General features: G+C 37.6%; 1 pseudogene; it reads left to right on the plus strand.

Annotated features, from left to right (window-relative positions):
- The first annotated feature begins 12,523 nt into the window (after positions 1-12,523).
- LOC148940396 (uncharacterized) lies at positions 12,524-20,230 on the plus strand (annotated as a pseudogene).
- The last annotated feature ends 2,735 nt before the right edge of the window (positions 20,231-22,965 follow it).

Genomic DNA, 22,965 nt, shown 5'->3' on the forward strand with positions numbered 1-22,965 from the left:
CCCACTCTATGTTGTCACCACCGAGCTGGAGGCTTAAGGTTTATTGGTTTTCCGACTTTCGCGAGCAGAGCATGGTTTTCGTCTTTGAGGAATTGATGGTCATTCCAAAGGAGCTGGGGGTTGATTGGATGTTGTCGGCCTGGGACTGAAGATCCCCAAGGTTCTCAGCTACTTGGTCTATGTCGTCTGCATAAGCTAATTTATCAATCGATGTTCCCCCAATGTGGACACCTGACGAGTTGTCAAGGAGTGAGAAGACAGCGGTAAGGAACAGGTTAAACAGTTCCGGTGAAAGCAAGCAACCCTGCAGCACACCAGTCGATGTTTCAAAGCTATCGGAAACGCCTTCTCCCGTCATGACGCGGCTTCTGGATTTTTAGTACATATCTCTGATCAATGATACTAAGTTCTGTGGTATACCAAAATGGAGAAGAATTTGCCATAGACCTTCTCTCCATATGAGGTCGAAAGCCTGCTTAAAGTCAAGGAAAAGGTGGAAAATACTAGTTCAAGATATTTTTCCACAATTTGACGTACCGTAAATATCTGATCAATCGTTGACCTGTTTGGGCGGACACCGGCCTGATATTCTGTAATCACAGTTGAAGATATAGCTCTTATACGCTCCAGCATTACTCTTGTGAGTATTTTAGCGGCGTGGCTTGTAAGGCTTATAGGCCTGTAGTTATCACAGACTGCTTTCGAGTCTTTCTTATGGAATGGAACTATCATGGCTTCACACCATGAGGAGGGGAAGTGACCTTCTTCCCAAGCAGCAGTAGTAATTTTTAGGTATAGGTCAACAAGTGGATCGCAATTTACTTTTAGTAATTCCTTTTGGATTCCATCTGGGCCTGCAGCTTTGTTTGTCCTTAAAACCTTGATATCCGATTCTATCTCAGATCGAAGTGGGAATGGGCTTGGATCTGCGGCGATTGCGGGGAAGCTGTTAAGCACCGTTGGGTCTGGGAGGATCGTTGAGTTTAATTTGCTCTCAAAGTGTTCTTTCCATCTGGTTCGGATCCCGTCTGTAGTTTGGATCCGGTTACCATCTTCATCAAGGAGGGTACAGGCTTTCAGTCCCTTTTTTTTGACTAGTTCCCTCACTCGCATGTACATGAAGTGAGAGTCACCTTTCTTGAATGCCATTTCCCATTGCTCACATTGTTCCCTTATATAGGAGTTGCGAGCACGGCGAACGGCTTTCTCTACCATACGTTTCAATCGTTTGTACACATCCCAACTTTCTCTATCTAGTTTGTTAGTGTGGTTGCGTTTTTCCTCACATAATGAGATTATTTCATCCGTGATCCAAGGTTTATGGTCCGCCTTTTGGACTCCCAGGGTCGACTTGGCGACATCGCATATAACCTGCGAGCTACTCTTCACATGATTATCGATGTCATCTTTTGATAGAGTTAGCGGGGATGCAGAGAGGAGTTCAGAAATTCTTTCGGAAAGAGTAGCGGTGTAATTTTGTCGAGTAGTTTGGTCTTTTAAGAGGTCTACTCTGAATCTGGGAGGCTTTCTGGAGAGTTTCGCGAACCCTTTTAGACGCATTTTAAAGGAAGTAATAACAATCGAGTGGTCGCTATCGAAGTCGCCGCCAGCCAAAGTGACTGTGTTTGTGATGGAAGATTTCCAGCGTCTAGATACGAGGATATAATCTATTAGATTCTGAGTCCTTGCTTCTGGGGATGTCCTGGTTGTTTTACGTCGGGCTCTGTGTTTGAAGAATGTGATAGCGACAACAAGATCACTATCTTGGCAAAATTCCATTAGGCGCTCACCTCTCTTGTTCAGCTGGCCATGGCCAAATTTGCCCATCACGTCCTCGTTGCCAGATGGGTCGTCACCGACAATGGCGTTGAAGTCCCCGATGACAAAGACTATATCTTTTTTGGTACGGAGTCCACTAGACACTGATGATGGAGATAAAAGTTTTCGGATTCTTCATCATCTCTGCTTGAGCCGGGTGCATATACTTGGATGATTGTAAGGTTCGCTGGTGAGCCTTTTAGGCGGATCATGATCAGACGTTCTGAGATGGGTGTTGCTGCGATTAGTGATCTCATAGCCTTACTGGAGAGTAAGAAGCCTACTCCCTGCCAGTGGAGTACATAGCCATTACATAGCCATTTTATCATAGCCATACATAGCCATTATTTGAGATTGGTAAGCCACCACTGGTCCCATATAGATCGAAAGAAACTATGTCAAATTGAAATTTGGCCATTGGCTGTGTTGCTAATGGTGGATGAGGGTGAACTTGAGGGTCTTTTCTTAGGCTGCAAGCTTGGCATTTATTTATGAAGTCTGAGTTTAGTTAAAGTAAAAGGGACGAAAAAGTATTCTCTTACCTTGTGAAAGGTTTTAGTAATCCCTAAATGCGTTCCTATTTTTGAGCGGAAGAATTCAAACGCAGGAATTTCTAATTTCTCTGGCAAGACTGGGATTATTGAAGTTTAGTTCCTACTGGGGGTGCTTGGTGTTACCATTCTAGATAGGATATTTTCCTTTGGATCAAGGTAATAGTTATCAATTTCTTTTCGAAGTACTCTTATTTCCTTGGTGAGTTCCTCGTCGTTCTTGTAGTAATTAATTAACGCTAAGCAATTTTTATCCTTTAGTTGATTTGCCCTCATTGTATCTAAAGATAAAATTCCCTGCTTGTTGTCGCTGGCTCTGTTATTCCTTAGATCGGTTTTATTTTTTTGCGACTTCTGTTTGGTTTTATAACGGCACTGATGTTTTCTATCGGAAACTTCCTCGGATCTCTACTAAGGTACTCGCATGGAGCATTCATATTAATAAGAATAGTAAGTTATTTTTACAGTCTTTACAAAAAAATAAAAATGCTGATAGAGTAGTAGAAAGGAAAAAAAGAATATACATAAGAACACACAACACAAATATAACATTTGAAGTAAAAAACAGCGAAAAATGAGTTTACATATCAACCAGACAAAACCGCAAAATAGTAAATTAAAAAATGAGACAGCTCTGATGAATACCACGGATGCAATTCAGAGGAATATCCACAGTATGTTTTCTATGCTTTTGGAATCTTATCTAAAGTTCTATTTTCACAGTAATATCCATAACTCTTTACTTCTTAGTGACACCCACACTTCTTAGTGGCCTGGGTGTCATATTAGAATTCCTGATCCATAAAAGAACGCCAAGAAAAAAACTTGGAATATCTAAAGAACCGTTACGGATTAAAAAGTGCTCAGTCTTGCTAAGAAACGTTCAAACCGGCGTAATAAAAATATATGGGTCGCAAACATATTATTGTAGAGCCTTCTTAGGCAATTTATATCAAACTGCCCATTTATTTTAGTTAAACCTACCATAGGTCTTACCAAGTTTTACATTGATAGCTTGAGTAATAAGAGTCTGGGTGTTCTTCATAGACGTACCAAAAAGTAGTCCCAGATAATTTAAAAAATACGTACTTTCGATTGAGGAGGATCCAACTAGAAGAGATTCACTCGCTCCAGATTTGGGGTTCACAATCACGTCGCTCAATTTATCCTGTATAGTCCAATATATCTTTATAGGCACTTTGCCATGTCGCTAATATCCTCCAGGTGGCTGTCCACTATGGACGCCTCGGCCATCAAGTCCAGGATGAACATTTCTTTGGCATTAATGTGGTCCATACCTGGGGTGTTTTCCTTTACCCCGACCTCTTGCCTTTCCAACCATAACATAAGGATATAAAATAAGGAATAAATCTTATACAATAAGGAATTTACTCTTTTTTATATTTAAAATAGACGGCTGTTTTTTTTTGTTATTCATTTTGTTTTCCTTTAAGATATTGGAATTCGTAATCATGGTCCTGTAATTTTAGTAGCCAATGCGCGTGAATTCCTATGGCTTTTTAAAGATTTTCAAATATTGAAGGCTTTTATGATCTTAGCGAAGCATAAATTTTTGACCTGCAATATAATGTCTGATTTTTTTTTTTAGATGATAAAGTATAGATAATAATTCTAGTTGGGTTGCTGAGTAGTTACTTTCACCCGGGGCCAGAGTGCAACTTTCAAATGCGATAACTTTTTCTTCTCCATCTATTATTTGTGATAATATTGCTCCTATGCCTTTATTGGAGGCATTCGTAGTTAGTATAAATGGTCCTATTTGTAGGTTCAGTAAGGCTAGTATTGGTTCTGACGTGAGCTCTGTCTTTAGATTTTTTATGGAATATTGTGCCTCCTGGGACCATCAGATCCTTTGCGGATTACCCTTTATTAAGTATGTTAAGGCCTTAGCTATTTGTGCATTATCTTATAAATTTGCAAAAATAACCGGTTCGTCCTAAGATTTCTCTTATATTCTTGACTGGTTTTTGAAGAGAGGAGGGGGGGGGGTAATATTTTTTACACATTTTATTTTATCCGAATCAAGCAAAATCTGACTTCGTCACGGCCACTCCTAAAAATTTAATTTTTGGCCCTCGTTTAATTTTAAGTAGGGACATTAAAACTTCACAATCAATTCCTGTCGATAAATGTTCGATTAAGTGACAATTTTCTTCTATTTTAGTTTGTAGTAAGTGCTCGGAAATAGCCACATCTGCATACGTATACATGTAAACAATGTCAAAACTACTAAATATGGTGTTTTCTGTTACACTTGTGTTTTTAAGTTTATTAACTAAATCTGCCTAATTACTAAAGTATGAGTTTTGGGAATACAAAAAAGGTTTGAAAGCTGAGCAAAGTAATTTCTTTTATTGGGAGTGGTATATCCTACGATAGGTCTTAAGGGAATACCTAGTTTATGTAGTTTTGGTAAATTGTAAAATTTTGAACAGAATCTACCACGAGGGGAAAATTTATTGTATAATTTTGGGTTGATTTTACCATTCTGTTATAGCTGCTTTAATTTATTTATAACAATATTAGCAAACTGATCAATATGATCGTCAGATATTGTTTTATATTTAGTTTTGTCATTTAAATGTGAATAGATTTTGTTGTCATAATCTGTAATATTGGTTGGAGACTTAATTTGTTTTGGCTGTTATAAATGGTATTTAAAAGACAAGACCTATCTTTATCAGGTTTAGAAACATATTTATGCAATGCGGACTCTAGGAAGAAAACTTTATCTGCTACAGGAACTTTTTTCAGTAGAAAAGAGAATTTTGGACCTTTCTCAAGAGTTTTGATTTCCTGGGGTTCAGACTTTCTAAAAGAGAAGTTGACAATAGCCGATCCAGAAGGAATCTTGAAGATTAAATAAGGTTTCTCGTCGAAGGTTCATCCCTCAAGCTTTCGATTTTTTAAAATTCAACGTATTTAAGCAAATCATTTTTAGTTTTAAAGTTCGTATTTAATGTAAGTTTTTATGTTTTTGCTTATTTAGTGCTCAAGATGGCCCTTAAAAATAGGGCTGAAATATTCACTGAATTAAATTCTACTGTCTTGAGAAAAATTTTCCATTGTATTTCTTGGTTGTGTTTCCATGTTTGGGTTCCTATGAAAATTTGCCAGATTCCAAGGATTCTGAAAGACAAACACTGAAAACAGTATATAACAAACAATTTAATTCATTCTCTGTTCCTTCTTGTTGAGATGTACTTGCTTTCCTAGAATTTTCGGATTCACATTGTCAAACCTATAATACAATCTTTTTTCATTTTTTTTAAAGTGCTTGACAAAAATTCTTTGGGGTGAAACCCACAAGCATCTGCCATAACTGTAGGATGAACAGAACAGGCCTACTAAACTATTTCCCTTCTTTCTGCAATAAAAGGGAGTATATTCTTCAGTTCTTCTTCTCCAGCCTCTGTTGTAGCTTCTAAGTTTGTGCCTAAGTTTTACTTGCTAACCAAAGGTTTTTCTATTTTTGGTCATTTTTTTGGGTAAGTACATATATATATATATATATATATATATATATATATATATATATATATATATATATATATATATATATATATATATATATATATATATATATATATATATATATATATATATATATATATATATATATATATATATATATATATATATATATATATATATATATATATATATATATATATATATATATATATATATATATATATATATATATATATATATATATATATATATATATATATATATATATATATATATATATATATATATATATATATATATATATATATATATATATATATATATATATATATATATATATATATATATATATATATATATATATATACATACATATAATATCATATAAGAACAGTAGGCTTTGATGTATCCGGAATAGCCCCCATCATGGGGTCAAAGCGGAGGGTTTAGGGACCAATCCAAATAGGTAATATAGTTCAGCTGTTTATTCAAGCAACAATGTTTAAAGTACAAAAAAAAACAGAATTCAACTAAATACAATACATACAAACACCTCATTCACTTGACATTATAGATGGAAAGGTCACATCCAAATACCAGGCCTTTCAGTGATTTTTTCGTTCCACCTGTGAAGTGAGGGACTGGAAGTCTGAATTCAATATCAGTCAGATCTACCTCAACTTTATCTACTTGCTCTGAAAAAATAAATTTTTCACCACTTCTGCCCTGAAAATTCACTATAGCACCTTAATTTTCAATCTGTTCAGTTTTTCCTAAATAAAAATAGCAGATTTTCCCTTTTTTCCAACAGAGAACTTTACCAAGACAAATTATCCAGAACTGTATTCGATTAATTCATCTTGTGGCTCACTATCAATGTTAAATGACTCAGTAGAATCCCAAACTTTCCCTAGAAACTCCTCGCTACTAGTTTTCTCTTCTTGTTTATGTGGTGTCTGTGCTTTCTTTTTATTTGATGGGAGCTTTGGCTTCTTCAAAACTTTACTTTGGGTTTGTGCTTCAAGCTCATTTTTTTCGGAAGTATCTGTAAGGATTCAGGTGCTGCCGCGTTTTCTAGCAGCCCCCAACTAACGTACAACAGTAGATTTTGGGTAAGGTCTCACCGTATCAGGTGACTGAATTGTAGCTACTTCTTTGTGTGCTGGTCTTCTAGCCTGTGGTTCTGTTTGTGGTTCAGCTCTGTCAGTAATTGATGCTGAAAGGAAATCAGACTCAGAAAATAAGTCTGGATTAAATGGCCATATGCCTGTATTAACAAGCCCTGTGGTTATGTTCTGATAATTTATCTTTTGAATAAATGGTACTTTCGACAGTTGTGCAACTTCATGCACAGATATTTTTTCACCAGGATTTTGCTGGCCATAAGTCGTAAGGCTCTTTGAGAGCTCGTTTCAAAATACTATAAATTGACACATCCAGTGGTTGGAGGTGATACGAACAATGGGATGGAAATTTGAGAAGGTGGATCCCTTTTTCCTTGCAAAAATTGATGGTTTTAATTAAGAAATGGTTTTCATGATTGTCCAGCAGCAATAGGACAGGATTTTCTAAAGTTTTATTGACTTGCCTCTTAAAATGTTGAATAGACAAGTAAAAGCTGTGTACTGTCATCCAACTACTTCAATGGGCAAGACCAACACATCCAGGGGGCCGCTTTGAAACATCCTTTCAGGGGCCTTAACGCAAGGAAAGACATACACTGTAGGAATTGTGTGTCAACTTGCACCTACGAAACATAACAAGGTTACATTCTCGCCTCTTTCAGCGAATTAATAACGAATATAAAGTGAATTCAAGTTCTCAAAAAACTGCTGGACAACTGCATAATTAAATTCAGCCGCTCTTGGTTGGCTGGTTTTTTCTAGTGTCTGTGTTGAAAGCTGAGAGTTTCACCTAATATAGTTTTTGAACCAATCTAAGCCAGCCATCTCATCTTTATTCATTCTCGAACTAGATTTCAAATCGTAAACATATATGTGAAATAGTTGACCTGGATTGTTTGAAAATATAATTAATTCAGTGACTGCGAAAGTGTCTAGCAGAGGATTAAAGTCAAAAGTGACTTTCCGTTCTTTGGATAATAGTTATAAAATTTGCGGACGTGATTATTGCAAGACATTGTTGGAAAGTGGGGGGATTTAAACCTAATATAGTTTTAAACCTAATATAGAAAGTGGGGGGATTTCATCTAATATAGTTTTTGAACCAATCTAAGCCAGCCATCTCATCTTTATTCATTCTCGAACTAGATTTCAAATCGTAAACATATATGTGAAATAGTTGACCTGGATTGTTTGAAAATATAATTAATTCAGTGACTGCGAAAGTATCTAGTAGAGGATTAAAGTTAAAAGTGACTTTTCGTTCTTTTAATAATAATTATAAAATTTGCGGACGTGATTATTGCAAGACATTGTTGGAAAGTGGGGGGATTTAATTGCCCCCCCTTGAGAGTAAGTTTTCGTTTCCTGCTCTTGATTTTTAACATATTTTATTTGGAAGAGGTTGAATGATAATTTTGGAAATGGCCGAATCAATCGGGATCGCAGCAATCCTTGAAAAATTGTCGCAAATGGATGCTAAATTAAATCAGATTCAAGATGTTGCCAATAGCGTTTTTGCGATCGAATCGGAATTAGCGGCCCTCAAAACTGAGACAGGCAGACGGGATGATGCAGTAAGATCCGAAATCAACCAGCTGCAGAACCTACTATTTGAAGAAAAGAAAAGGTCGGAGCAACTTGAAAGAGAAATTAAACAGCAAAATCTGATAATTTATAATTTGAAGTCAGTAAACCCACCTCCAAGTAGTCTAGTAGAAGAGGTTATGGCGGCAATAAACCGCTATTTACCCCAGCTTAGTTTGACCAGGTGTGCTTTGAAGGATGTGTTTCACTTGGGAAAAAGTAAACCAGGTGCGGTGCGCCCTATTTTGGTGAAATTTAATAATTGGGAACTTCGCGACATAATCCTACGTAGTGGCCAGCTTTTGAAAAAGTTTGATATTTCTGTAGCACCGGATTATACCTATTTGGTACGTAAATCTCACCAAGAGCTTAAACCAATGCTGAATAAGGCTTTGTCGCGTGATCAAGACGCCAAATTAAGAGGAACACGCCTTTTGATTGAAGGCCAAACATTTTATTATGACCAAGTCATGGACAGGGTGGAAAGTTGGCTGCTAAACATAGTACTGTGCCCAGATTGCAGACTCAGCAAGTTAGCCTCCAAGCCCCGGGAATTCAAAATTCTCAAACTTTAAATTTCAGAGACAGCACTAATAAGAACGTGGCGTTGCCTGACCAAAAGCACAAAATGGTTACTCGTGTGAAAGCAAAGAGGAGATTAGAAACCATCATTAGTCCTGAAGATGCCCATAAAACCGGAACTCGATGTGTCCATAAAACCAGCACGACTGAGAGCTGCACCAGCCGACACGTCGAATCGTTTGAATTCACCCCCAAAAGACGGGGCTGGTGACTCCTCTGAGAATATGAGTGACGAGAACGAGGATTAGGATCGGTGTGGCCATATACCTTTGTCTGTTTATCGCGAACTTAGGATTGGGTGCTGGAACATTCAGGGTTTCAAAGAGGAAAAACATCATTAGCATTATTGAGGGACTTAGATATATTTTGTGTGGTTGAGTCTTGGCATAATTGTGAAGATGATCTGCGGTGCCCCCTTTACATAATTATTCCTTTTATGGAGTGAATAGAAAAGTTTCTAAGAATAATCGGTATTATGGTGGTGTGGTTATGTATTTTAGCCAAACGTCATTTTCTTCTGCACTGAGACTTGCGACCCAATCAGAGAATATAGTGTGGGGTAAATTTAACTTTGAGAGTACTTTTTTAATTGTAGGCTCTGTATATCTAGCACCACAAAATAGTTCTTACTCGTCTGAAAACACGTGGACTATACTACATGAAGAAACGCGATTGATACAACAGAAGTTTCCGGGGACCGTCTGATTGTAGTACAGGATTTTAATGCGTATACTTCGAATGTATTAGTGATAACTCCTGAATTTTTTTCAGATGATAATGCTGGGGTCCTTTCTGAGGTCTTTGGGATGCCACAGAGTAGTGGCGATCAGTCTAGATGAATTAATATTTGGGGGAGAAATTTATTGGCATACTGCGAGGAGAATGGTTTAGCAATTTGTAATGCAAGATTTGGTAAGGACAGAGGTAGAGGTGAGTACACATGCTTTTCCGAGCCAAACCCCAGTGTTATCAATTACGCGTTGGTGGTTGTGGAATTCGCTTTCTGTGTTATTGATTTTGATGTTCTCCACGTGTTGGGTTCGGATCATTTCCCTATAAAACTTTCTCTCCAATTTTCTAGGATGTTTAATGTTCCTTCTCTCCATAATTCTAGCCGTATATCCCGTGCTCAAGCTCCAAGGCGGTGACGACAAGATTGGACTGATGAAGAAACAAAAACGGTGAAAGATAGATTTTGCTCGAAAGAGATTTTGGATAAGTTAAAGGGTTTATGTGAACTCTCTTCGGACCCTGAAATAAATACTGGCTGCCTGTAACAATTCCTCCATGAAGCGGCTGCTCGGGTCCTGAAAAAAAAGCAGCCAAAAATAGGTCTTTTTGATAATGACTGCAAACTTAGTAAGTTGTGCCTATTTAGCTTATTAAATAAGGTAAAAAATGCCAATAACCCAGAGCAACGACAAGAAGCCCTATCAACATTTAGATTAGCTAGAAAAGAACACAAGGCTTTAGTAAGGAGGAAGAAAGCATTATATGAAATTTAAGAGCAAAAGAAGTGTTTTCAAGCTTATAGATCGGCCAGTTTGAAGGAATTCTGGAAGTATTTACGTGGGCCACGTGACCAATCAAAAATGATCCCAGAAGTTAACTCTTGGCCGACTTATTTTGAAGACCTGGAAAATCATAGAAACTCAGCTGGCCAGGCACACATCTACCCGCAAGTGTATACTGAGCCGATAGATGCAGTGGTCAGTGAATTCCCCCTCCCAGAGCATTCTTACCAGCTAATTCAGGAAATATCAAAGAGTGAGCCAAAACAATCCATTAAGCGCCACCGCGGAGGATCTTCGCCGGGTATTGATGGAATTCCGTCAACAATATATAAGAAATTAATCGGTCCCCTGTTGCCATTTCTATTAACTTTGTATAATGCGGTCCTGGTTTCATCTGGTTGGCCAGCAGCATGGAATATGTCTGCTATTATACCTTTATTTAAAAAAGGTGACCGGATAAAACATTGTAACTATCGCCCAATTAGTCCAGTACCAACAATTGATAAATTTTTGGAAAAAGTTCTAGATGGTAGATTAAGGCTTTGGCTAGAAAAGGAAAATATAGTCAGTGAGACCCAATACCTGGATCTTCGCCGGGTATTGATGGAATTCCGTCAACAATGTATAAGAAATTAATCGGTCCCCTGTTGCCAGTTCTATTAACTTTGTATAATGCGGTCCTGGTTTCATGTAGTTGGCCAGCAGCATGGAATATGTCGGTTATTATGCCTTTATTTAAAAAGGGTGTCGGTTATTATGACTTTATTTAAAAAGGGTGACCGGATGAAGCATGGTAACTATCGCCCTATTAGTCTAGTACCAACAATTGATAAATTTTTGGAAAAGGTTTTAGATGGTAGATTAAGGCTGTGGCTAGAAAAGGAAAATATAGTCAGTGAGACCCAAGGAGGATGCCGAAAGGTATATTCAACTACAGATCGTGTATTTATACTCCAGGCTCTTATTGGAAAATATTGCAGGGGAAATGGTAGGCTTTTTGTCTCGTTTGTGGACCTGGAAAAGGCATTTGATAGTATTGATAGACCTATTTTATTCCGTTACCTTGTTAAGATAGGCCTACCCAGGCCTTTTGTTATGTTATTAATTAAAATGTATGAGATAACTTTATTTGTGGTTTTTATTGTTAAAAAAGGTGTATCTAGGTCATTCAGAACCTTCAGAGGAGTTCGCCAAGGATGCACGTTGTCACCGAAACTTTTTACTCTGTATATCAATGATTTTGCAGAGTTCCTTGAAATAAGATAGGCCCCAGTTGTATCACTAGCGAATAAATTATTTTCTTTTTTTGCTGTTCGTTGACGACACAGCTTTAGTGGCTAAATCAGCCGAGGAACTCCAAACTCTTCTGAATTTAACTGAGTCTTACCTAGAATCGAAGAAGTTGAAGCTGAACGCATCTAAGACAGAGATTGTCATCTTCCAAAGTAGGAAGCCCAATGGACCTCAGGATTATTCCTTTACTTATAACGATGAGGCAATAAAAGTGACTCCAAAGTATAAATATCTGGGATTCATGGTCGCAGCAAATGGGAACTGGACTGAGCACATTAAATTGATGATCTCACGTAGTAAGGCAGCTGCTTGTGCTCTACTTCGACAAAAACATATCATGGGAATCAAAAATATGAAGATGCACAAGTACCTTTTTATGACTAAAGTCCTACCTGTTGCCCATTATGGATGCGAGTTGTAGGGGACTACTATTGTAAAACAACTCGAATCTCTGCAGTTTATATATTTTAAAAGAGTTATAGGCCTCCAAAATAATTTTAGTAGTTTGGTCCTAAAGGGGGATTTGGGTTTGCAGGATCTACATCATATGAGGACTATACAAATGATTAAGTTTTGGTTACAGGTTACGCGCTTACCTGATAACTGCCTGGCGAAAGCAGCCTATACAGAGATGTTGAGTTTTACCAAAAAGACAGCATGGCCAAAACAAGTTAAATCACTGTTGGATAATGCTGGCTTATCATGGGCATGGAATGAGGAGCAGGGTCCTCTCGGTAAACCTGAAGATATCCTCGGTAAGTTTTCATCGCACCTTCGGGGCCAAGACATTCAGATTTGGCTATCGGGTCTGGAAAAGTCTAGTAGCCTGCATTTTCACAGACATGTTAAAGATGTGTATGTGGAGGAGTTTTATTTGAAGCTGAACCTACCGTGGAGAACCCTTAAGTATTGCTTGCAGGCGCAGGCAAATTGCATACCACTGCGTAAGGGCTACTGGGAGTCTTATGATGAGGATGGCTTGAAAAGTAGGCGTGCCTGCCCCCTCTGTGGGCTATTTTTCTTTCCTTATTGTTTTATTTTTATTTATTTTTTTTTGTGTATATGGCCACTGGTTTTTAAATACACGCATGTATGTATTCCAATTTCGGGGACTGTAATATTTTGGGTCAATGCCCAGTCATAAGCCAACTTTCAAACAGCCTTTGGTGTCAGACCGTGGTTCATTAGGATACATTTCTGAAGGTAGGTGCTGAGCTCTTTCTCTTGTTTTCTCGTAAATACTGTTTGCAGGGGATTCCCAATCACCTCAGATATATATATATATATATATATATATATATATATATATATATATATATATATATATATATATATATATATATATATATATATATATATATATATATATATATATATATATATATATATATATATATATATATATATATATATATATATATATATATATATATATATATATATATATATATATATATATATATATATATATATATATATATATATATATATATATATATATATATATATATATATATATATATATATTCGAGTGGTAAAGTACGGATGTCACCACTTATTGGTGCAAAAGTGGTGCTACACCTCTTATAGGAGGGGAAAGGCCCTGGTGGCACCAAATATTATAATAGGATGCCTGCGCTTACCACAATGGTTTTTATTAAATATAGGGTTTGTTAATACCCAATTTACAATTTACCCTGGCCCAAGGTATAATAACGTGATCGAACGGTCAAATGGCTAAACTCTAAGGCTAAGGGGGGACCCGACCCGGGTCACCACTAAAATCTCTAGCTATCTCCTTGGAAGATAAACGAACCCCTTTGTCGATATAATAATGGACGGTATCTCGCAACTCTTTTCCTACCCTGTGTGGGTTCCTGGGAAAATAGTCTACACAGCTGTAGAAAATAGCCTACTCGTAGTCTTCCAAAAGATCACACACATATATCAACTCTGAAAAGAGCAAACTCCCCCAAACGGGGTCTCAATATAGACTAACTAAATAATGTTGGTTCTGTACAACAAACTTTGCAATGGACCTTCGCTTGGCCCTGGCCAATCCTCTAAATCTACTTCCAAATCCCTTCTACTTTTGCGTAATTTTGTCTTTCAATTGCCCAGACCCGGAAGACCAAAATAGAATTTAAGTTCAAAGCTTACTTATTGCGAAAGAATCTAGCTTAATAACGAGAGTTCAACTTAGGGTTGAAAATTATCTTATAGGCAAATATAATTACAGAAAAGAAAATAGGTCATTTATCTGAAAAGCAAAGAAACAAAGGTTGGAGCCCCAAAACCACCCCCCGGAAGATAAATGACCACCTATGCACCACGCTGGTCCACCCTTACAAACATAACACGAAATTTTAACTTTAGAACATCCATGTGTCTTCTTTCTTCCACCAGTGCCTGTGCTTCCTCTGCTTGGCGCAGGATACTTTGTCATCCACACGTCTCAATTGTAGAATCACCATGCTCTATCGTATGGCATCCGCATTAGAGTTTGAAAATTGAAGTCCCCAAGATTCGCAGAAAATGATCGTGCCCAGCAAAATCAAAAATACAACTTTTCTCACTCTCACGAATTTGCATTTTGAGAGGAGAAGAGAATCAGGTTCTTGCACATTCGATGCTGCCAGCAATCATGAAAAATTGGCTGCAATAGCCTCTTAATTTCTATCTATGGAAACAGCGCCACATCTAAATTAAAGTGTAAATTGCCCCTTGGCATAATTTCAAATAATCCAAGGCTGAAAATGCAAAGGCCTGTGAAAACGATAGGGGTGCAGGGAAATCAGCTAAACATTTGAGCGAATCCTTAGTCAGGTCATTCTGTGTTTCCTCCCCTGGGATAATCAGATGTAGAATAAGCGTTGACACTAACTGAAGATGAAATTTAGATATTGAATATGGTTTGCCGGAAATAATTGTCAATTCCCATGAAGAGTAAAAACTATGAATAGGGTTACTGGACAAACGTTTGGGTGAAATATGAAGTGATTGGGAGAGAGTATCTCCCAAGGACTCCAGATCAGAGAGGAAACATTTCGGTAACAGGGTCACAACTGGCCAACCAGCTGTCTATTGAGCGAAACGTCCATCATTCATTGTTCCCTAAAGGGGCTCCTCCCCTGCAAAAGAGACCAAATCTCCCTTAGCGTTCATAGGACTAATCTCAGATTCATTCCCAAGTTTTTCTAACCCGACAATCAATCTCTCCCAGCCTTTCCCCAACCTGTTGTAGGTTATTCAACTCTAGTTTGTGATCATCTTGTTTCATTCCCCACAGGTCTCAGACCTCTTTGTCCCCCCTAAAATTTATTTTATTTATGTTAGCTAGGCACAGCCCATCTAATTTTAAATTTGTTCCCCCTATTATTTATTTATTTGCGTTAGCTAGGCACAGCTCATCTAATTTAAAAATTCTCAACATATGTTTTTCTTTTTTATAATCGGGAGATGCCGTCAGCATTTACGTTATCTGTCTAGTTGACACCGCATTTCTATATTTAAACATTTGGTTGGAGGGCTTTTCTTTGTTGCTTTACTTCTGTCTTTTTGCGCTTGAAATTCTCCTTTTGTCATGAGTTAGAGCTAGGCCAGTGCATTCCCATTGGCCGCTCGTATTATCTGTGCATTCTTACTAACTGTTGATGAGAACTGGTTTTCTAGGACAGGCGAAAAACAATGATAGCCGATAAAGAGATATTAGCGATTTATTTTGAGCTCGGAGTTTATGTTTCTAATTGCAGCAATCGTTATTTATAGACTATAAATTTAACCGTGTTTCTTCCAGACGTACTTCAATGCGATTCTGCCTCTTTCATAGCGCACATTTGTAGTTTCAGCAACTTTATTAGCGTAAGTGTGGGTCTGTAAGCCTGTAGTTTATCGCTGCGCACGGTTACCCATCCGTGCTTTACAACAAAGCTGTCAGTCGTATTGTTCCTCTTTTGGGAACCTTGTGTAGCTTTTTTCGTGTCTTTGTCAGTGTGTCTTGGCATAAATTCCGTTAGAAGAGTTCTTATTTAGTATAGCTATTATTTCAGGTCTAATTTCTGGAACTACCTCTGACCGTCTACGAAGTGATGTCAAATGATACTTGTGAAGTAAGCACCCGTGCCTAGATTAGGCGGTTTGTGTCGCAACGATTTTAAGTCTTCAAGACGGTATTGTTTCGTCATTTCCTTTTTTTTCCTTTTTTTTTCTATGCAGTGTTACTGACATAGCTCTCAGTTTGAAAGTGCCCTGTTTTACCAAACCGAGATTGAATTCGGTCATATCAAAAGAATTATTAATCGACGCTGTTCCACCTTCAGAAAACGTAATTTGGAGCGGGAGGGCTTGTGAGGTTTCTGTAGGTCTTTTTGGCGGGGAAAAAATTGCCTTATAAAAATATATAGGAATCCGCGGCAATGCCGAGTACGAGTCGGTTATTCTGAGAGAAGCTGCTGCCATTTTTAAAGCAAGTCATGAAAATGTTGTTGGGATTTGGTTTGTCTCTGTGAAGAACATGACCCTCGGCCTCGAATACTGTGAAAAAGTTTTGACAGATCAAGATGGGAATCCACATGTCTTTAATACCACCAGACAAATTCTTGGCTCCACGGCCGTCTTGAGCAGTAAAGTTAGTAGAAAAATCCCTCCTCCCTTAGTTATTCGATGGCTATCCAGATTTTAGGGGTTAAGGTATCGTCACTCAACAAAACTATTTATGCTACCTAAAATTGGCTAACGTTTTGGTCACTCAAAAAAAGGGACGACGTTTTGGCTCTTTAAACTATCAGATTTTGAAGAAGTCGATTTTTTCTTGCAACATTAGTAATTAATTCAAATACTCAAGATCAGTCTCAGGAAAATCGCGGTGGTGTAGTTTGTTTTTTTAGCCCGCAAAGATGCGACGGCAAACGTCCTACCTTGGTTTGTGACATATTTTCTTTTGGAATGTTTTTATATGAGCAGCAGGATTTCATGATCAAGTTTCCTTTTGAAAAATATGGATTTCTTGTCGAAGTGATATTCGATAAAATTCGTAGTGGAGTTTTGCCCTTTAACGAATGCATGTCAAATCCCTTAAAAGAAATTTCTTGAAATGTTCCGAGTTTGACCCGAAAGGTCGTACCGGTCCCTGAACTTGGTAAAATGTTGACTGCCCATGGGCAAGAAGCTTTCATACAGCCAGATAGTTCTGTCGCTTCCTTGGGCAGAAATGATGATTCTACATTTCCGATCTACGATTGAATAACAATAGTCAACCTGTTTCTCCCTCCGAATTTTCTTATCTCAGTCTATCCGATTCTCATTTAACAAACAATAGTCAACCTGTTTCTCTCTCCAAAATTCCCGATCCCGGTCTATACGATTCTCAATCAATGGTTTCTGAAGGTATGGTTGGCGGTAAAAGATCCTGCCGTAGTAAAAAAAAACTTCAGAGACTTACGAACCTAATGTGGAACCGTCTCCAATGATGTTGGATGCTATAGCTGGCTGCGAACTTAGAAATTTTGGCATCACACAACTAAAAACTTTTTCAGATTAGTAGCCTTCCAAATATTCAAAAAAAGATGTTTGAGTAGTTTCTGGCACAGGGAGTGGAAAATCAATTTGCTATCAAATTCCAGCCGTTATGGCAACCGGTATTACTCTCTTAGTTATTCCAACCATAGCAATGTGAAAAGATCAAGTTGATTTTTTTCTTTCCCAAGGGGTCAATTCCTTTGCTCTTGGTAAAAAAAACTACTTTCGAGTACGACCAACAAGCCACGGCCGTTTTAGATCTGTCCGAAAGTAAACCAGTAATTTTCGTAGGTGCTACAGAAAGTTTTGTGGGCCGGGAAGGATCGTTAGGATTCGTTCGGAGTCATAGATGTCTTTTAGATAGACCGCTGAAATTTGTAGTCTTCGACGAGTACTATCTTATTTACGAATGGGGTTGCTTTAGAAGCTCCTTTTTGGAACCGAAGACCTAGAGAAGTTCTTTCCCTTGCACAACTTTCCTCGCAGTAACAGCAACTCTTCTGCCCAAAAATGAGAAGATGATTGTAGAAGAGTTTCTTCACAACCCCTGTTTAGATGGGATGTCGGTTGATAGGCCAAATGTCAGACTGGAGATTTCACAGTAGAGCCCACGGTAGATTTAACGGTAGCGCGTATTGGGTTGAAAGTTGGTTCAAGATTGCCAAGGGAATCGTTGAAACAACTAATGGACAGTTAGCCATATTTTATTTCTCGTATGCGTGGGAGGTCAATGCTGCATGTTCGACCGTTTCTAATTTAGGAGTCAAGGCAGCAGCGTTCACTGGAGAATACTCATCACTGGATAAAATCAAATTCATGCTGCTTTGAGAAATGGGGAGATCAAAATACTGCGTAACGTTGTGGCTTGAATCTTCTGGACTTTCGTTGTGTTGTTCGTTTTGGTTTGCTCAAAAACATGTCGTCTTGGAAGCAGGAGTAAAGCAGAGCAGGACGCGACAGACAGCCTGCTAGGGCAATTATTCTCTTAAATAAAAAGTATGACACCAATTGCTGTGTATTTTGGCTTATGGATTATCCGATTGGGACAAAAAATCAATGTTTTCTGACTTTGTGGATGTTCTGAAATACGCCTATTCTGGCTACTCTGGTCTCTGTCTTCATAAATTTCAGGTAGAATACTTTGGCGAAAGCTTTGCCCAGGACTACAATCAAGGCTGTTGCCAGATTTGTGAAGATCGGAGTCTTCATGATGTTACCGCTGAGATTCATAAAGTTGTCGACTGCTTGAAGCTGTTTTATGAGAGGGGGATTTAATCTGTTTCGGAAATGCTCATAACTTTTTTTCTCGTAGGCAGGTCGGACAAGTGGCTGCGGGAACATTTGGTTGATGCAGATTACAGCGCCTATTCTTTTCAACGTTTCGTAAGTGTAAAATTTCAGTAAATTTTGTATTCTTCTTCGATTTCTAGAAACTTTTAAAAAGGCTGTAATTAAGTCTATACTGTTAAATCAAGACAACGACGAATAGATCAATTTTGAGATACAGCAGGCCACTCAAAACAACTTTCTCTTTGGATCCCGGAAATTCTGTTTGTCTGATTATGATCGAAATTCAAATCAATGCCCTTGCAAAGCCTGATTTTTTAATCCCTGATGTCACCTACCCTGGCATTTTCTACACTTTCCAATATCTATTGAACGTCATAGTATATGATAGCGAAATTTTGCAATACTTTACAGTTTCCCGGGTGCTCATGCGCAATTTGCATAGAATTTCCTATAAGAGAGCTTTCGGAGTTCTCTTTGACGAAATGAAGAAGAAGCATACAGACTACTGTCCAGTAAACCTGATTGTTATCGCCGATTTCTCAGACGCTCAGAAGTAAGGTCTCAAGTCAGCAGTTGAGGAGCATTCAATCATTGATGCAAACGACAACATACAGCAGAGCTTGATCCGGATGCAAGGATACCGTATCCGTACGAGGATCTGTCAATAAAACATCTAAAAAAAATCCGCAGTGCTGAAGACGAAGTCTGCGAATTCAAGTCTGTCGCTCGGCTCCTCGAATCAGCTGCTAACAAACAGCAAGCTGATCTGTGTTTTAATAATTTGTCTGGCAAACCAGATCAAAAGATTTTGAAGTATTTCCTGGTCTCATCTCGGATGCTGCTCTTCGGTTCTCTAATTTGTGGAGTCGGGCTTTTAGCTGGGTTTCGTTTTGGTCCAGAGCGAGTAACTTGAAGATGATTGGCTAGTCTTTTTTCAGATTCACTGATAAAAACTGAGACCTATTGCCTGCGACTACCAATGCCGTCGAGTCCCATAAGAAGCTCTCTAATCTGACCTGTAAGACCATTGCTGCAGCTTTTAAATGGTATTATAGGATTGATCGAACATACACCATGAAATATGTTACTGCAAGACATGGAGTTAATTTGACCTATCCCAGAAAACGCTGAAGGAGACCAGGCAAGTTGTAAAATCCCTCTGATTGGAGTTACGAAGCTTTTGACCAATATGTTAGTTTCACTGAAAGCGCTGATGGTTATGATGAGTACGTTGGAAGTTTTATCATAGTGAATATGGTTGGTGCTAAGAGAAAAAACTACGGCAAGCTACTGGCTTCCGTACGGCAAGTGTCCGGAAGACGGATACCAGGCTATGTATCACGACACTCCATCTTATGAAACATATGTTGATGGTCCCAAAGATCCGGATGTTATTCTTTTACCTAAGTCCTTGGAACCTACCCCTCCTGAGAAAAAGAAACGCCGATGGATCACCTTTTGATCTTTTTTTCTTTTTAATCTCAATTTACTAATCATTTAGTTAAATTATATAAAACAATCCCTCCTCTCCTCTCAGCGATGCTTTAACTAAATTAAATCAACTATTTATCACCAACACTAAAAAATCTCTTCTTTTTTCTTTTAAACAATCTTAATTTTACGGTGTTTAGCCAGAAGGGAATAAGTAACCTTTTTCAAATTTTTAAAGCTTCTTTAAAGCTTTTTTCTATATACCACAAATTCTTGCACTCAGTATAAGAACGAGTTATCAAGAGGGACGGTGTCTTCAATAATTCTGACTGAGAAAAGATTTTTTTTTTCACGCGTTGGCAAAGCAAGGCATTTGAAACCGATATACCATTTTTGTAGAAGGCACGCTTTGGTTATAAGTGGTTACTAGAACAGTGTATCTGTTATAAGAATGTATGTTGTTTATTTTATTAATTTGTAATCAAAAATTTAGGAAGCCATGGGCTTGTTTCATACACTCCAATAGTAAAGAACTAATGCAAACATTACTTCTAAAAACAATGTTTTTCAATTTTTAAAATGGAGGAAGTTTTGAGTTTTTACAGTGGAGGAAGCCATAGGCATGTCTCATACATTCCAATAGTATAAGAACTAATGAAAACAACCCTTCTAAGAACAGTTTTTCAATATTTAAAATGAAAAAATTTATGTTCTTAAAATGGAGAAAGCCATAGACTTGTTTCATATACTCCAATAGTATAAGAACTAATGCAAAAAAACCTTCTAAAAACTAAGTTTTTCAATTTTTAAAATGGAAAACTCTCTAGTGTTTATTCTTTTCAGAATATAATTTTTTTTATACTTTGATTGTTAACAAAACAATTTGACTCTGTGGTCTAAATGTAAGAATTGAAGCATGTTGATTCTGTGGTTTGATCGGACTGTAAGCACTGAAGCAAGTGATTCTATGATTTGATTCTATGACTTTGATTATAAACAAAAGAGATTGATCCTGTGATCTGACTGTGAGTATTAAAGTGATTTGGTTCTGTGATTTGACTTTTAACCAAACGTGTTTACACTTTGATTGTAAACAAAATAGATTGATCAGTGGTCATTGTAAATAAATGAGATTTCTTTGATATAGTTCTTTGAGGTTTTGTTAGGATTCAAGTTGGGCTTGGAAAATGAATTCTTATGGAAGCAAGTTTGCGTTTTGTCTAAAGAAGACGAGAACTGGATAACTGCTGAAGAACCATTCATTTCCTTGAGGGTAAACCAGAAGCTCATATAGACTCCGAAAGAAACATATTTTTGGGATGTTCTCAGAAGAAGAGTGCATCAGAAAAAACATTGAAACTAGAGAATAACACAGATCCTGCGTCATTTGCGATATTTAGTAACGACGTAGGGCAAAAACGTGCATTTTTTGTCAAATTGTGCAAGTGTAAAATGCACCTGAACGTAAGGGGCTATTCAAATACGGACTCGCGCGCTAACCTCGTATCTCAAAACCATGTTTTTTTACAGGAAACAAAAAAACCTAACAACTTTTTTAATTTGGAAGCTGTAAGGACGGCACTTGGTATATTGTCCGAGAAAGAATCCGTCATATGTAAGTTTAATTTTTTGCCTAGTTTAAGTAATTGGACAAAAATTTTGACATACGTGTTAATAAAAAACAGGGTCCAAGGTACGAGTTTAGTTCCAGGGTGATACGTGATCATTCTTATGCTAGAAGTGCAGATAACCACGTTTCTTGTAAGATTTATTTTTACAAAATAAATTTATTTATTACAAAACTAAACAAATTCAATTAAAATAAAGCAGACTTAGGTTTTTGTATCTCTTTTTGTGTCGAAGACTATCAGAAAAAGAGTGACAACCAGTGCAGAATTCTTCCTTGCTTTCTTAATAGTTTAAATGTAGTTTTGGGGGACATAAATTTCCATTCCGTTGATTTTCGCTTGTAGAGAATCGCATTCCATCAGCGCATGCCCCTTCTCTAATTATTTCTGCTCAATGACAATCTTCTTCACAGAAGCCAGTTTTAGGACAATTTCCTGGCAATAAATTCAACTACCATTTATTTTGTCATAAAAATCTACAAAAAAGATTAAAAAAGAAAACAAATGTGAGCCGACTGAGAGGCGAACCCATTTGCATAGTCCTTATTGACAGAAATGGGAACTCTTAGTTATGTAGCCAAGGTCGATATGTTAGGAGAGCGTTAGTTAAGACAAATTAAATAAGTAAAAGTTGCTAAGAAATTTGCAATTCGAGGCTAGCCACGAAATAGTTCTTGCTGTAAAATGCGAGAAAAATAGAATCACCCTTCATTAATCTATTACCTGGTTGATTTGACGGCTAAAATATTGCATTGAGTTAAACCTTGGATCACATACATCCGGTTTTTTCTCACGCAGAATGGACGCATCAAAAATGCAAAATTGTTCACACCAATCCAGTCCACTACATCCGTCAAAACGCCTTCTACCACCTCTAAGCAGTTAAACAGATGCTTTTCAACGGTTGAGTTGAAATATTTCAATGCTTGCGTCGAGCCGTCGTAACGCAGAAATGGGCATTGGACAACAGATTGAACTTGGCAGGTCATGTCAACTCAACTAGTAGGACTCAAGTAGTAGTAGGTGTCAACTGAAGTTACAAGTCAACTAGTAGGAAAATGAATGGTTTTCTAGGGCGATGTTTGTTTCCATTTAGTTGGCTAAATTAAGTGCTGGGGAGAAGTGACTAGGTAACTAG

Source organism: Artemia sp. Qi Xiang Cuo, chromosome 19 (assembly GCF_049724085.1).
Source record: "Artemia sp. Qi Xiang Cuo chromosome 19, ASM4972408v1, whole genome shotgun sequence".
In the NCBI taxonomy this organism is placed as follows: domain Eukaryota; kingdom Metazoa; phylum Arthropoda; class Branchiopoda; order Anostraca; family Artemiidae; genus Artemia; species Artemia sp. Qi Xiang Cuo.